Raw genomic sequence first — 13,893 nt, 5'->3', positions numbered from 1 at the left:
GTGAAGCCTCAAATTTTTCGACGAAGCTCGTTTCTCCCTCTTTTCTTCATCAATTATGCTCCTTCTTTTTGCAGAATCTCTCCCACACCCTCAAGCTCTTATTCCTCACCTAAAATCCCCTCAAATGACCCAAAATTGTCCCAAAATCTCAGCCGAAGCTCTCTTGAATGCTTATTTTTCCTTCCCAAGGGTCCTATTTATAGAATTTCTGGCCAACCCTCTCTCGCCAAATGTCCCTCCACCCAGTACCATAATCATTACATCGCCACTTGTCCCAATTCTATCCCGCCACTTGTTCCCGGGTTCCTTTTTCAAAAATTACACTTCTACCTGGACTTTAAAATTACGATTTACCCCTGACTTTCTATAGTCATTTGGAGATATTATATTCCTTGAATATGAAAGATCTCGGGTATTACACTCTTCAATAGCAGCTGAAGTAGAATCTTCATCTTGTGAATGCATAATGCATGACTCCCAAGGATCTGGCGGGTGATCCAATGTGAAAGTATTAGCTTCTTCTCTGTCTACAATATCAATTTGGAAACAAGAATCTAAAGGGCTAGGGAATTTGAGTGCTTTGACATGTCAAATGTAATTTGTTCCTCATTCAACCTTAGCATTAGTTACCTTTTTTGCGCATCAATTAATGCTCGTCCGATAGCTAGGAAGGGTTGACCCAAAATAAGCAGGACATCCATGTCTTTTCCCATATCCAAAATAATGAAATCAGTAAGGAATATAAACTTATCCACTTTTACCAAAATGTCTCCAACAATTCCACGTGGATGAAAATCGAATCAATCTGCAAGCTGCAATGATATCCTTGTGGGCCTTTCTTCTTCTAACCCGAGCTTCCTGAAAATAGAGTAAGACATTAGGTTGATACTATCACCCAAATCGCATAGAGCTCGTTCAAAGTATAAACTTACAATGTTATAAGAAATAATAAAACTCACTAGATCTTTTAGTTTCAGTGGTAGTTTGTTTTGCAATATGGAATTACTTTCTTTCATTCCGTTAACATGACAGTTTCATGATCCTCGAGTTTCCTCTTATTTGATAAGATTTCCTTCATGAATTTTGCATAGCTAGGCATTTGAGATAGTGTTAGTGTAGGTGCTCTAGACCCAATCAGATTGGGCATGTTGCACACTGACAATTGCAATCATATTTATTATTAAATAAGGAGTTATTCAATTTCACAAGAAGTCGTACAATTAGTTTCTTGTTATTATTCTAATAACCGGATGAAACTAGATAGAAGTCCATATGATGTATAATGTGATTACTCTATAAAGATGTGAGATGATGCATCACAGTTTGTAAACATCATTAAATGTCCCAAGTTGTAGCAATGTCAAGAATGGACATTGACAATTACAGTAAGACTTGTATGTGCTATGTTTTTGTTGTTGTTATACTTTTGTATATTAGTTTTGATGATGAAAAACATCTATTGGCTTAATCTCTAAGTCATGAGTTAAGGTATTGGTTTTCAACATATATCAATTTCAATATCAAGTATTATTTTGTTCAAATGAGAACCAAATTAATTTCATTCTTATACATATGGAGATTTGTAAAAACAAGTATTAAGATTTAAAATAATCTCTTGAAGTGATTTTCAAAATTAGCCTTGAAATCGTTGGTCAAAATGAAGCTAAAATTATTCTAAGGAAAAAGACCAACTAGAACATATTTTTGAAAATGTTTTCATTTTTGAAAAACTATCTCTTGGTATTTTGATAGCTAATATCCATTGGTGATAAAATGATTTTTAATGAATTTTTAAAGAAATAGAAAGTATGTATTTTGAATGTGGTAAAATTACTAAATCTCGAGTTTGTACTAAAATCAAAATTTTACTTTTTTATTGTTATGGATTTTAATTTTTTGAATATTTTAATTGAATCCAATTAGGGGGTACTTTCTTATTTACATTTATGTATTAAAGTAAATAGAAGGTAAAATATAAATAAAAGAAAATGTGGACATTTACTTTCAAGTAAATATGTTATAATGCATACATGCTATGGATTGTACTTTTAAGTAAATCCTTTTGAAAATCTGTCATGTTTTTGTGCATGTTTCGAAACCCCTTTTCAAAAGCCAACCCCTTTTCAAAAGCCTTCAATGGTTTTCTGCGCGTATGCTATTTCAAAACATCTATGTAATGCATGTGTTTTTAAATAAGTTTTTGAAGTATGTTTCGAAACCTATAGGTTGTGTTTCGAAACCTCTGACATTTCTGTCAGCAGAGATCCGAGATGCTTTTGTTTTGCATTTTAATATTTATCTAAAAGCTTCTCAAAGTATTTTTAAATGTATTCTCTATGCTCTAAGAATTCAAATTCAAATTTGAAAGTGGAGATCATTTTTATATGTTAGTGGGGAATATATTATGTCTCCCACTCATTGCTATCTCTAAGTGTAAGTCCAGCTGGAAAGGTTGTATGCTTCGAAACATGTGGTCTATGTTTCGAAAGCTTAGTGTAAATTTGTGATGTTTCCAAACCTATATGCTATGTTTCGAAGCTTTCTTTTATGTCTTGTCTCTAACGACTATAAACGGCCAAATTTCTATCTCTTGATATAAATAACAGGTGTTTGAAGACGAGAAGATGACACAACAAGAGAGCACACACTAGAGACACATACACAAGCACAAGTGGTGATCAAAGAGTTTGATTGAGCTTCCAAAGAAGATCCATACATACATTTGTGGTGCTATGAGTGTATAAAGGAGGAGCAAATCGAAAACAAGAAGTATCATCTCGTTAGCTCTCCTCAACTCAATCTAAGAGGTTTGTGTAGCCATTGGTAAGTCATTTCTTTGCTGTAAATTTCATTGGGTTGTAAAGATAAGTTTTATTTATCTTGTTGATTATTAAAAGGTTTGAGTTAAGGCTAAAACTCATTTGGTGTAAGGTTTAAGTTGAGCCTAAAACTCATTGTGTCAAAGGTTTGAATTGAGCCAAAAACTCACTTGGTGTAAGGTTTGAGTTGAGCCCGTAAAAACTCATTATACAAGGTTTTGGGGTGAACCGTGATAAAACCCTTGTTGTGGTTGATCACTAGTAAAAATAATTGGGATTGAAAAATCCTTCAAGTGGATAACCTTGAAGGTAGTGGACTAGGTGGGGTACCGAACCATTATATATCTTGTGCGCAGTTACTCTTTCGTTTTTGCTTATCCTTTATTGCTTAAGCTTTCAAAAGAATTGTTTTCAAAGTCTAAAACATATTTTCCTTGAGCATAAGCCTATACTCATTCATATAAATGTTAGAAACAGCCGATCGTGAAGGCTTCGATTCTACTTGGTTCCAATCCGTAGAGGCGCGAGCGTGATCTCCTCTAAGTCGATCCACATGATCAACCCTTCCACGAACGCCTTGAGTAGTACCCTAGGGGCCTCTTGAGAGAATCCAAATTTTCTTCTTCTTCTTTTTCCAGCTTCTTAAGCGGCATATAAATAGAATTCAAAACCCTAATCGTGCCTTGGAAAAACCCTAAATAATTTAGGCACGACCCTTAATCACATTGAGCCGACTCTCTCTTTTAAATCGTGGAATGGGCTCAACCTAAGTGTGTGACCCCTTAGGTCCACCATTAGACTAGATGTAGGGTTAATTCTATTAGGCTATCTCAAGACCCAACTTATTAGATTAATTAAACTCTTTAATTAAAATTATGGGTTTCTTAATTAGCACCTCTCATGGGCTTCTTAATTAAACTCTTTAATTAATAGTTTTAGAATTAATCAAATTAATTCTAAAACCCTACATATCATGGTTAACGTCTAGCAACATGCCATAAATACCTAGCCAACGATGAAAAACACGGACCTTTTCAATTGTAATTACCGTGCAATAAAATCCTTTCATCAATCTATGTCCCGATTGAATTTAAGATATGATTTTATGATGAAACCCTAATCATTCAATAACTATGTATCCATTCCAGATTTATAACTTGATAGGTGAAATCAAAACACTTTTTGATTTCCACCCCACCTTGGCCAAGGATTTCCTCAGTCATGAAATCATTGGAATACATAGGACATCCTCTCATCTTATGATAAGTGATGAATCCTGTTTCAACATTTACAAGTCTTCATATATGATAAGGCCACGCCCAGCGATAGTTTGTTAATGACTCCATTAGAATCCAAAAAAGCACCAAAGCGTAACCAGTCAAATATAAGACTACCATGATGTCTCAAGTCTAAGGATCAATCTGCACTATTGCAACATAGAAATTCCAATTCGACATTAAACAATAACCATTAAGAATTCTATAGTGGATTAGTTCAATGTACTTATTCTTACAATAAGCACCCACATATATGCACTAGTGTCCACACACCAATGTCCATGAAACAAGACATTCTCCTGATTGAGCATGCATCATATGTGATAGTCTATCCGAGTTATTAGTGTTCCTAATAACTCTATGACTAGGAACATTTAAGATCAAGACTTATAAGGAATATGTTTCATGATCGTTATCTCTATGCACGACCATATTCCATGAGCCTATTGGATCTATGGACTTTGTCAAGTATGGATTGCAATAAATAATAATGACAACCAACAATGACAAATAAAAACATAATACCTTGCAATAATAATTGATTGAAGATAAAGAGTCACAATGTAAAATATGATCAATTACATGTAAATATAATTGGCTTGTGGGGCATAATTCTAACAATAAACATAAGTACCTATCTTCAATCTCAAACACCTTTGGTATACTCTTACCTATGTAAATCATCCTCGCCAAAGATCATTATTTTGAAATACAAGCTAAAAGATTTCGAATCAAGTAAAACAGAAAAGTATATTTCGAAACACACATTCTATATTTTGAAACAAGCTAAAATAGAAAAGTATATTTCGAAACATATATAGTAGGTTTCGAAACCTACTTAACAGAAAGGTTTATTTTGAAACATATAGCCTATATTTCAAAACCTAGTGTTCTGCCATCAATCATTGTCTTAAATTATCAAAAATTTATACGAATCACAATTCAACCCCCTCTTGGGATATATTTTCCATCATTAGGAACCAACATTTGCTATGTAATAGCAATGAAGGTCTCATACCCATAAGCATGGGGATGCATAGACAAGTACATAGGTGACCAATATTGGAGAACGTGTCACTAGACATGACTTGCTATGAGAATCCATTTTGATTATATGTTGATGGAATTCTCATACTAGATGGGTGTAACTAATCCTTGGATCTAAGGTTGTCACGGTCATCTCATAAAAAGACCGGTATACTTTGACATCATTTCGATAGGCTTAGACAAAGGCTACACGTGGGCAATCATTGGGCGTATCGTGAGGCTTATGGAGATGGGTGCATAACCAAGATGAGACTCGTATATGTATCTAAGGCACCTTCGGTGGATATTCACTTTAAATCCATGGCCATGGTGAAAGAGATCAATAAGGAGTTATTAATTCACTTTCTATTGAATGAGGATATCCAAATGACAAAAGAAAACTCATGTGATCATAATCAAGAAAACACATCACCAGACTTGAGATCACATAAGATACAATGACCAGAGTATCGAATTACACGGTAACCATGCTTGTGAAATGTTATTTACAGATTATGAATCATTCTAAGTAATTGGGTAGGCATGACACCTTGCTAGAGGTCAATCTTGTCTTATGTGTTCATACTACACATTTCTAACATATTCAGAACTCTAATGATTCATACGCAATAGGTACGATTCCTGGCTTAAACCAGAAGAGCGGACATATGGTTAAGTGAGACACTTCGGCAAGAAGTTGTGTCGTGGTAGGTTTTCACAAAAAGAGAACAAATAGACGTAATGACGTCGATATGATGAGAGGTTGTCATAAAGGAAAGAGTTTCCTAAAATAACAATTGATTAAATTAGGAAGGAGTTTTTAATTTAATAATTTTTTATTTGTTGGGGTGATAAATAGGAAATAAAATATATTTGGGCTTAAATTAATATTTGGACTAAATTAGATTTGGGTCAAATATTAAATTAAATTTTATATTTGTGCTAAATTGGATTTGGGCGAAATATTAATATTTAAATATAATATTTGAGCTAAATTAGATTTGGACCAAATACTTATTAAACTTATTATTGGATTTGTGTCACTTAATTAAGTTTCTAGTTGGACTAGGATAAACCCATTTAATTAAGTTCCTAGTTAGACAAGGATAAATGGGCCACCCATATCCGTTAGGGTTTAAGAAACCCTAAAGCTCCTCTATAAATACCCTTTAAGGGTTGCCCAAATTATGAAATTATTTTGTGTCATTTTTCAACAGTTGAAAAATAATTAGCGTTCACTTTCTCTCGTTTCTTTTGGCATCGATTTGAAACAAGATCATTCTTTTCCATCCATACACAAGTCGCAAAAAGAAGAAGGAACTAGCACTCTCATTCCGCTCTCCTCGCCAACGGACGCGTGCTGCATATCACGAGTCAGAGGCCAGACACTTGGACGGCTTGAATCTGCAAATGACTTTGAAATCTAAAGGTTAGATTTATTTTATTTTGTATGTGAATGTTTTGATTTTGACGTTGATCCAATCATCAGGATTGGGGTAAAGTTCAAAATGTTTTAATTACTCTACTTACCCCGTTGCGATCTTGCTTTACTTTCAGTGGTATCAGAGCCATCGTCGAAATCTTTCAATTCCTTACGTGTGGATTCGATTATGTTAATTTTTGTGAAATTAATAAATATTGTTGTGTTTGTATTTTTTTGGATTCTAAAACGTTTTATGTTAAAAGGGAAAAAAGATCGTGTGTGACATGAAAAGAGTGAAATGGGGATTCGGGGTGCATACGGATGCATCAGACGGTTGAAAGGCCCAGCCACGCGGGGCCCGCGCGTGCAGGGAATGGCCAGGGGCGACCCATGGGCGCGTAGGGCCCATCTTGGAGTGACAGTGTGCAGGGTGCTGCCAGGCGTGACCATGAGCGCGCAACAAGAAAAAATGGTAAGAAATCTCCCTTTGTCGCCATCATCCCCACCGGTTATCACATCAAGCTCCAACCCCACACTCATGGGCACGATCACCATGTCAAACTCCAACCCCATACTCATGGGCACGTGATTGCTCCTTAGCCCCACACACATGGGCACAATCACCGTGATAACCCCACATGAAGCCACGAAATGCCAAAACGCGTGAAAAATAGAAAAGACATGCATAGAACAAGGGAAACATGAGATGTAAGCCACAAAAAACACATATATGAAACCAAGAAGAAGCAAAAATCATGTAGGAACCACTCACCTTGACTGTTTACCTTCCGAGTGTACTGTTCACGATAGCGAGGCTGGGTTTCTTGCAGAAAACATGAGTTCCTGTAAACCAAACATCAAATGTTTCTACATAATATTGTTCTTTATGCTTTAACTTACTTTTGTGAGAAATTGCAGGGAAAACCAAGGCCACACACACTCTAAGAAGTGGGCTCATGTTCCCACACGCGTAGGATAGACTGGTGCGTGCACTGCACGCGCCGGCTATCTTCTCTGGAAACAACGGATCGAATTTGCTGCAGTCTCAATTTTTTAGCGATTTCTCCCTTGTTTTAACTCAGATTTGACCCCCGTTTGAACCTAAGACTTCCTATTTTCCCACTCTACAGGAATATAGGCTTAGATTGGAATTACCTTGCTGTTTTCTAATATTTTTGGTCTAGATTTTGATGAAGCTTTGGAAACTTCGATAAGGCTCGTTTCTCTGCCGAATTCCTTCTTTCTTCTTGCAGAACCTCCCCTTCTTCCTCAAGAACTTATTTCTCTCCTCACAACCCCTCAACCCAACATAATTTTGGCTTAATCTTCTTGGTATGGCTTGGGATGCAATCTTTGGTCATATTTATAGATTTTTTGGCCAATCCCGTGTCACCACATGTCATTTTTATCTCCTCAATTTGTGTGCCTCATGATTATTTCTAATCGTCAGTTTAGCTAGTTCGTTTCTCTAATGACTCTGTTGCGAGTTTTCAAGAATTAAACTTTGGTCTGAAGTTTCATATATTTGCACTTTGACCCCTAAATTATTTAGAACTTTGGCTATTCATTTTTTTTCCTTATTTCAATCCCAATGTCCTTAAGAAGAGGTTTCTTGGGCCTTTTATCGACACCCAAATAGCTTTCCAATATTTTTAAGAAATTATGTCTTTTCCCAAACCTCTCTAAAATTGTATTTTTATCCTTAAATTCTCATGATTTCTTGGACATATCCTAGGCCCGCTAGTTGTGAACACTAACTTCCAAAAGTAAACCTTCAAGGTAAGTGGTTCGACACTAAACCCGATTTTATGTAAATGGTTTTATCATTTTAACATGCCTTGTTATGCTATACACCATGTAGATTGCATTTCCATGTCATGATAATGATATATGCATATGTTCACGATTATATTTTTGATCATGCATCGCATATGTTTTAGAGTACGAACAAGCATCGTTGCTCTACCACAGGTGCCCCCATACACCTCTGCCTGGTAAGGAAGTTGTAAAAATAGAGAGTGGTAATAAGGTGCAGTCGAGTCAAATGAAAGGAATGAGGACATTTTGCATCTTGCATACATGCACGAAATATGAATTTTAAATCCTTACTTAGATGATTCATCATATAATTGGACTTTGTACCTGGAATATTCAAGCGTTCTAGATGACGATGGTAGCAGAAACGAGCAAGGAAGAAGCATGTAATGGCACTTAGCAAAAGTGCATGATGTATTATTGGCTATAAGTTTATGAAGCCTATGTATTTAAGTTCTGCTACTTCAAATTCTGAATGTTTTAAGGAATGATGATATATAAACCTTATTCTTGGTTAACGTTAAAGTTTAGGTTCAATTCTTGCTTCCACTGTTGATGAATTACCTAGTCTAGCGTATATAATGTATCATGAATCTCATGCTAGCTAGGTAGATGGAAATTTTGGGAGTTTTGTGTCATGTGAAATTATTCTTGAAAGAAAAATAGCCCGTAATTTCCTAAGTTATAACACACTCGAAAAAGTGGGGTGTTACACATGTGGTTCCTTATTTCGATCGCAATGTCCTTAAGAAGAGGTTTCTTGAGCCTTTTATCGACCCCCAAACAACTTTTCAATATTTTTAAGAAATTACATCTTTTCTTGAACCTCTTTGAAATTGTATTTTTATCCTTAAATTCTCTTGATTCCTTGGACATATCCTACTACCTCAACTGCACGAGTTTCATAAAAATCTCGGGTATTACAAATATAATGATGAGTAGAGTCTTGAACCCACAAGGATTAGCTATTAACTCTTACTTTAATCACGCTTCACTTTAACAAATCTCCTAGACAATTATAAGGCTATTAACAGCTAGTTCTATACTAACTAGAACTTATTAGTGAACTATGGACACACAAAAGCAATTCTTCAGATTTCAAAACTTAATAATCTATAGCACCAGGGTTCATGAATTATATGACTTAATCCTTCATTACTCGAGTTTGCCACTTCTTACCCTAGGTTGAAAATCAATGATCCTACGTCAACTAGAAGCCTTTTCTCGATGGTCATTCAATTATATGCTTTCATATGAGATTAATTATCTCTAATCAACCTACGAATATATGAGCATGCATTCACTCTAACAGATCATCTCATAATGATTTCACAAGGCATAATATTATCTCTATCTATTATAGGACCTTATGTTGTTTATTACCGTGTGCTAATTTATATTAAATATCTCGAAAGAAATATAAATGAAAAACACATTTTAATGGAGATCAAACATTAAAAAAAAATCAAAGTATAATAAACAATCAACCCAGAAGACAAGATCACAGCAAAAACGAGTAACTTCAAATTAAACCAACAAGAAATGAGGTTTCATTATTAACCCTAGTTACAAAAAGCCTACTAGACATGAATTCAACATATAGAAGAATAATTGAGTTAGAATTCATGATCTGGGATATGAGAAAGAAAAGAGAAATACAACCAATCTATTCAGTTTCTATAAAAAAAGTCTTCTTTCTTTCTTCGACTTGATTTTGTCTCTTCAATCCATGGCTCCCTTTGAGTTGTGAAGAATAGGTCTTTATATAATATTCTTTTGGTCTTTAGATATGTGCACTAGAAAGACATCCATTCTTATTCAATTTGGAAGAAAATGGGCCCAAAATGCACTCTTCGGCTAAGCTTTGTGCCCTACTGTGGTATACTTGCCATAAGAAGACTGTGAGCTCCAGTGGGGACTTCCAACCACGGTCATACCATGATATGCATGCCGCAACAGGACCGTGAGCTGCAACAAGCTTCTCCCACAACAGTCCTATCGTGGTATGCATGCCGTAGTAGGCTGTGAGGTTTTCTTACTCGAACTCCCAATAATTCAACTTCCACGTTTTGCTCTTAAAGCTCTGTGATTTCATTAAAATTAACCCCCAAAAGGTATCCAACCATGCCTTCACTGCCTGGTTCAACTCCAATCAGGCACCAAAATCATTATTTCTACTCTAAGTTCATTTCAAATAAGCTTTGCACCTACATAAACAAATATTAACCCAAATTAGGTAGCAATCCGCCCACTAAATGAATAACTGCTATGTTTATAGGCCTAAATAAGTGTGTAAAAGACATTTATCAATTATCTTAAGGAGTGTGGTATTGTTTCACAATTAAGTTCCATCTATTCACCACAATTGAATGATGTGGCTAAATGTAGAAACCAAACCCTATTGGACATGGTACGTTCTATGATTAGCTACAGAGATTTGCCAATTTCGTTGTGGGGTTATGCCATTATTATAGTGATTTATTTATCAAATCGAGTACTAACTAAATCTGTTTCAACCATGCCACATGAGATATGGGAAACCACCGAGTCTTAAACATGTTAGGATTTATGGTTGTCATGTTTATGTTAAAAGGTTGAAAATAGAGAAGCTGGAACTAAGATCTAAGAAATGACGTTTTGTGGGATATTCTAAAGATAGTTTAGGGTATTATGTCTATTTTCCAACTGATCCACAAGTTGTGATCGCTAAACATATAATCTTCTTGGAAGAAACGTTCATCTAAGATGGTGGTTGTTGAGTGTAGATTTTGATGATTGATGATTGGCATGTGTGAATGTGAATGTTCATTTATATTTTATGTACTAACAAACCATGAAGACTTCATAAGGCTTACAAAGCTACTCTCTAGTGATTTCTTGACACAAGTTATATATGGAAACTTCTTATATTGATATAGAGATTTCATTATATATGGAAACAAGTTTTTAGAGAGCTTTCTAGAAATTTGAGTATTTGAGCTATGTATGGAAAGTTCTTCTTGGAATGGAAAGTCTAGAAGATATATATATATATATATGGAATCCTTGTTGGGAAGTTCAAAAGATCTATATGGAAGTTTTTGAGGAGATTGGAGTAGTCCACTATATGGAGTTGCCATATATGTAACTTGGCGACATGGCATTGTTAACATAGCATTTTGATGACATGGCAGCCACGTGGAGCACACTCATCAAGGCTACATCATCTCGTTGGTCTAGATATGGTAAGAGAATCATGGAGTAAATTTAAAGGTTCCTAAAAGCTCATCTACTCAGTTAAATATGGAAGATTTGTTTTGAATTGCATTCAAATGGAGAAGTTAAAGATTCAGCATTATTGTTCAACATTAACGGAGGAAATTAAGGTTTGAAAATTAAACCTTGATTGATATTGCTTTCCTTTATTGTTGATTCTCTCTCATTAAAATGATATGGAGGCTCAAATCATGGAATCAAGTATCCTACTAATTATGGCAAATTGATATCTTCATTATGGGAGAATATTCAAAGGATATCTTGCATATATTCAGCTACACAAATTGATTCTCTACTTGTCAACATTTTTTAGTATGGAAACTTGATCAATTAAGGGATTTTGAAGTTATAATTGATATATTCATTGTTGGACAAATTTGCTTCATTATTTGGTTGGATTTTACACCATTTGGAGGTTTAAATTCAAATTTCAAATTAGCTATGCTTGTTATGGAAGCTAAGGGGCCAATTGCACAATCAAAGGAGTTTGAAGATCAACTAGAAGTCAGAATTGATCATTTGTTATTTAATTTCAATTTTGCAAGAATTATGAAGGGTTTGGATGATATTTTTAATCCTTGAAATTAGCCATGCATTATTGGAATTGATTTTCTCATTCAAGGCTGATTGGAGATCTACAAAAGTTAAAGGTCTTGAAGATCAATCAAGTTAGCTGATTATGGAAGGTAAATCAAAAATTCAAAATGAAGGGCTAAGATTGGCTTGAAGACTTGACACATGGAGGGCTGAGATTGATCAAGGAAAGCCAACTCTAACACTATATAAAAGGATCTCTTGAAGGCTTTGGTACAACTTTTGGAAGCCCAATTATTTTCTACATCATTGGCCAAGATTTTCATTCTCTCTAAGTCTTTTCTTTTCCTCTATCTTCTTGAGAGAAAACTAAGAGAGTTCTCTACACTTTATTGTATTATTTTTGAGTGAACCCTATTTCTCAATCCCTACTATTCTTGTATCTTGTAAAGAGCGTACAAAATCCAAACTAGTGAGTGTGAGACTCCAGAAATAGCTTGGTGGTGGTGAAGCCAAGTGAAGGCTTCGGTGGTTGTATCAAAAGTTTCATATAGTGGATTTGGTTAAAAATCCTAAGGAAGGAAATCCTTAGGTAGTGGATGTAAGCCATAAGGGCCGAACCACTATACATCGCTATGTTCTTCTTCTCTTCACTCTTTACTTATTCTTGCTTGATTATACTTGTTTGTTTTTGGTATTATATTCTGTTTTGCTTTAACTGATCATTCTTTATTTAAAGTCTTGTTATTGTGTGCATTCAAATCACATGTTTCCACCAAGTTGTAATTTGAAGAGTATATTGGATCTAAGCACATACTAGCACAGCTGGCGGATATCATATTATCCATCTAGTATTTAAGTGCTCCCGTACTCTCAACTACAATTTTGGTTTGTATTAAATTTGTTTTCTCATATATATACGTGCATAAGTTTTGCATTAGAATTTTTAAAAGGTGTCAATTCACCCCCCCTCTTGACTAGGTTAGAACTCAACAGGTGGTATGGGTAAGAAAAAAGATTTGGAAAATGAGCTTTTGGTCTATAAATACCTAATCAAATTACTAAGCAAGGTGAGACAAGTTGGGTTATCAATCCACAAGTTCCTCGTAGATCGGGTAGAGTATCCCATCATCTAGATCATTGGTATGGACTAACAAATGAGGAGATGCAAGAATTGTTCTTGTATAGTGTAACATCTCGCATCGAGATATAGGAAGGACTTGATCAACTTACCCTGATGGGCCTACACGAACTTCCTAGGGGTCATCCATTATATATACTAGCTTCTCTAGAGTCCCTACTTAAGCCTAACCTTGGGCTCTCGGGGTATTATATATAAGGATAGTGATCAATTGGTTGATCCAACTACCTATGAGGAGACGATATGTGATATCGATTCCTTAAAGTAGCAAATAGTTATGGAATCAGAAATGGAGTCTATGTACTCTAACTAGGTCTGGACCTTAGTAGATCTACCTGAAGGAATTATTCGTATAGGCTTTAAATGGATTTTCAAGAGAAAGATCGGTGCTGATGGGCAAGTTCAAAAATATAAGGCTCGATTGGTAGCTAAAGGATACCGTTAGTGTTAAGAAGTTAACTATGACAAGACATTTTCACCAGTCGCAATGCTAAAATCCATCAAGATGATGTTATGTAATACCCTAAGAGCCCAAGGTCAGGTCAAAGAAGGGACTCTAGAGAAGCTAGTATATATCGAGAATAGTAAGGAAGGAAACACCAC

The sequence above is a fragment of the Diospyros lotus genome, chromosome 3 (genome assembly GCF_014633365.1).
Source record: "Diospyros lotus cultivar Yz01 chromosome 3, ASM1463336v1, whole genome shotgun sequence".
NCBI lineage: Eukaryota > Viridiplantae > Streptophyta > Magnoliopsida > Ericales > Ebenaceae > Diospyros > Diospyros lotus.
Note: the sequence above shows the minus strand (reverse complement) of the source record.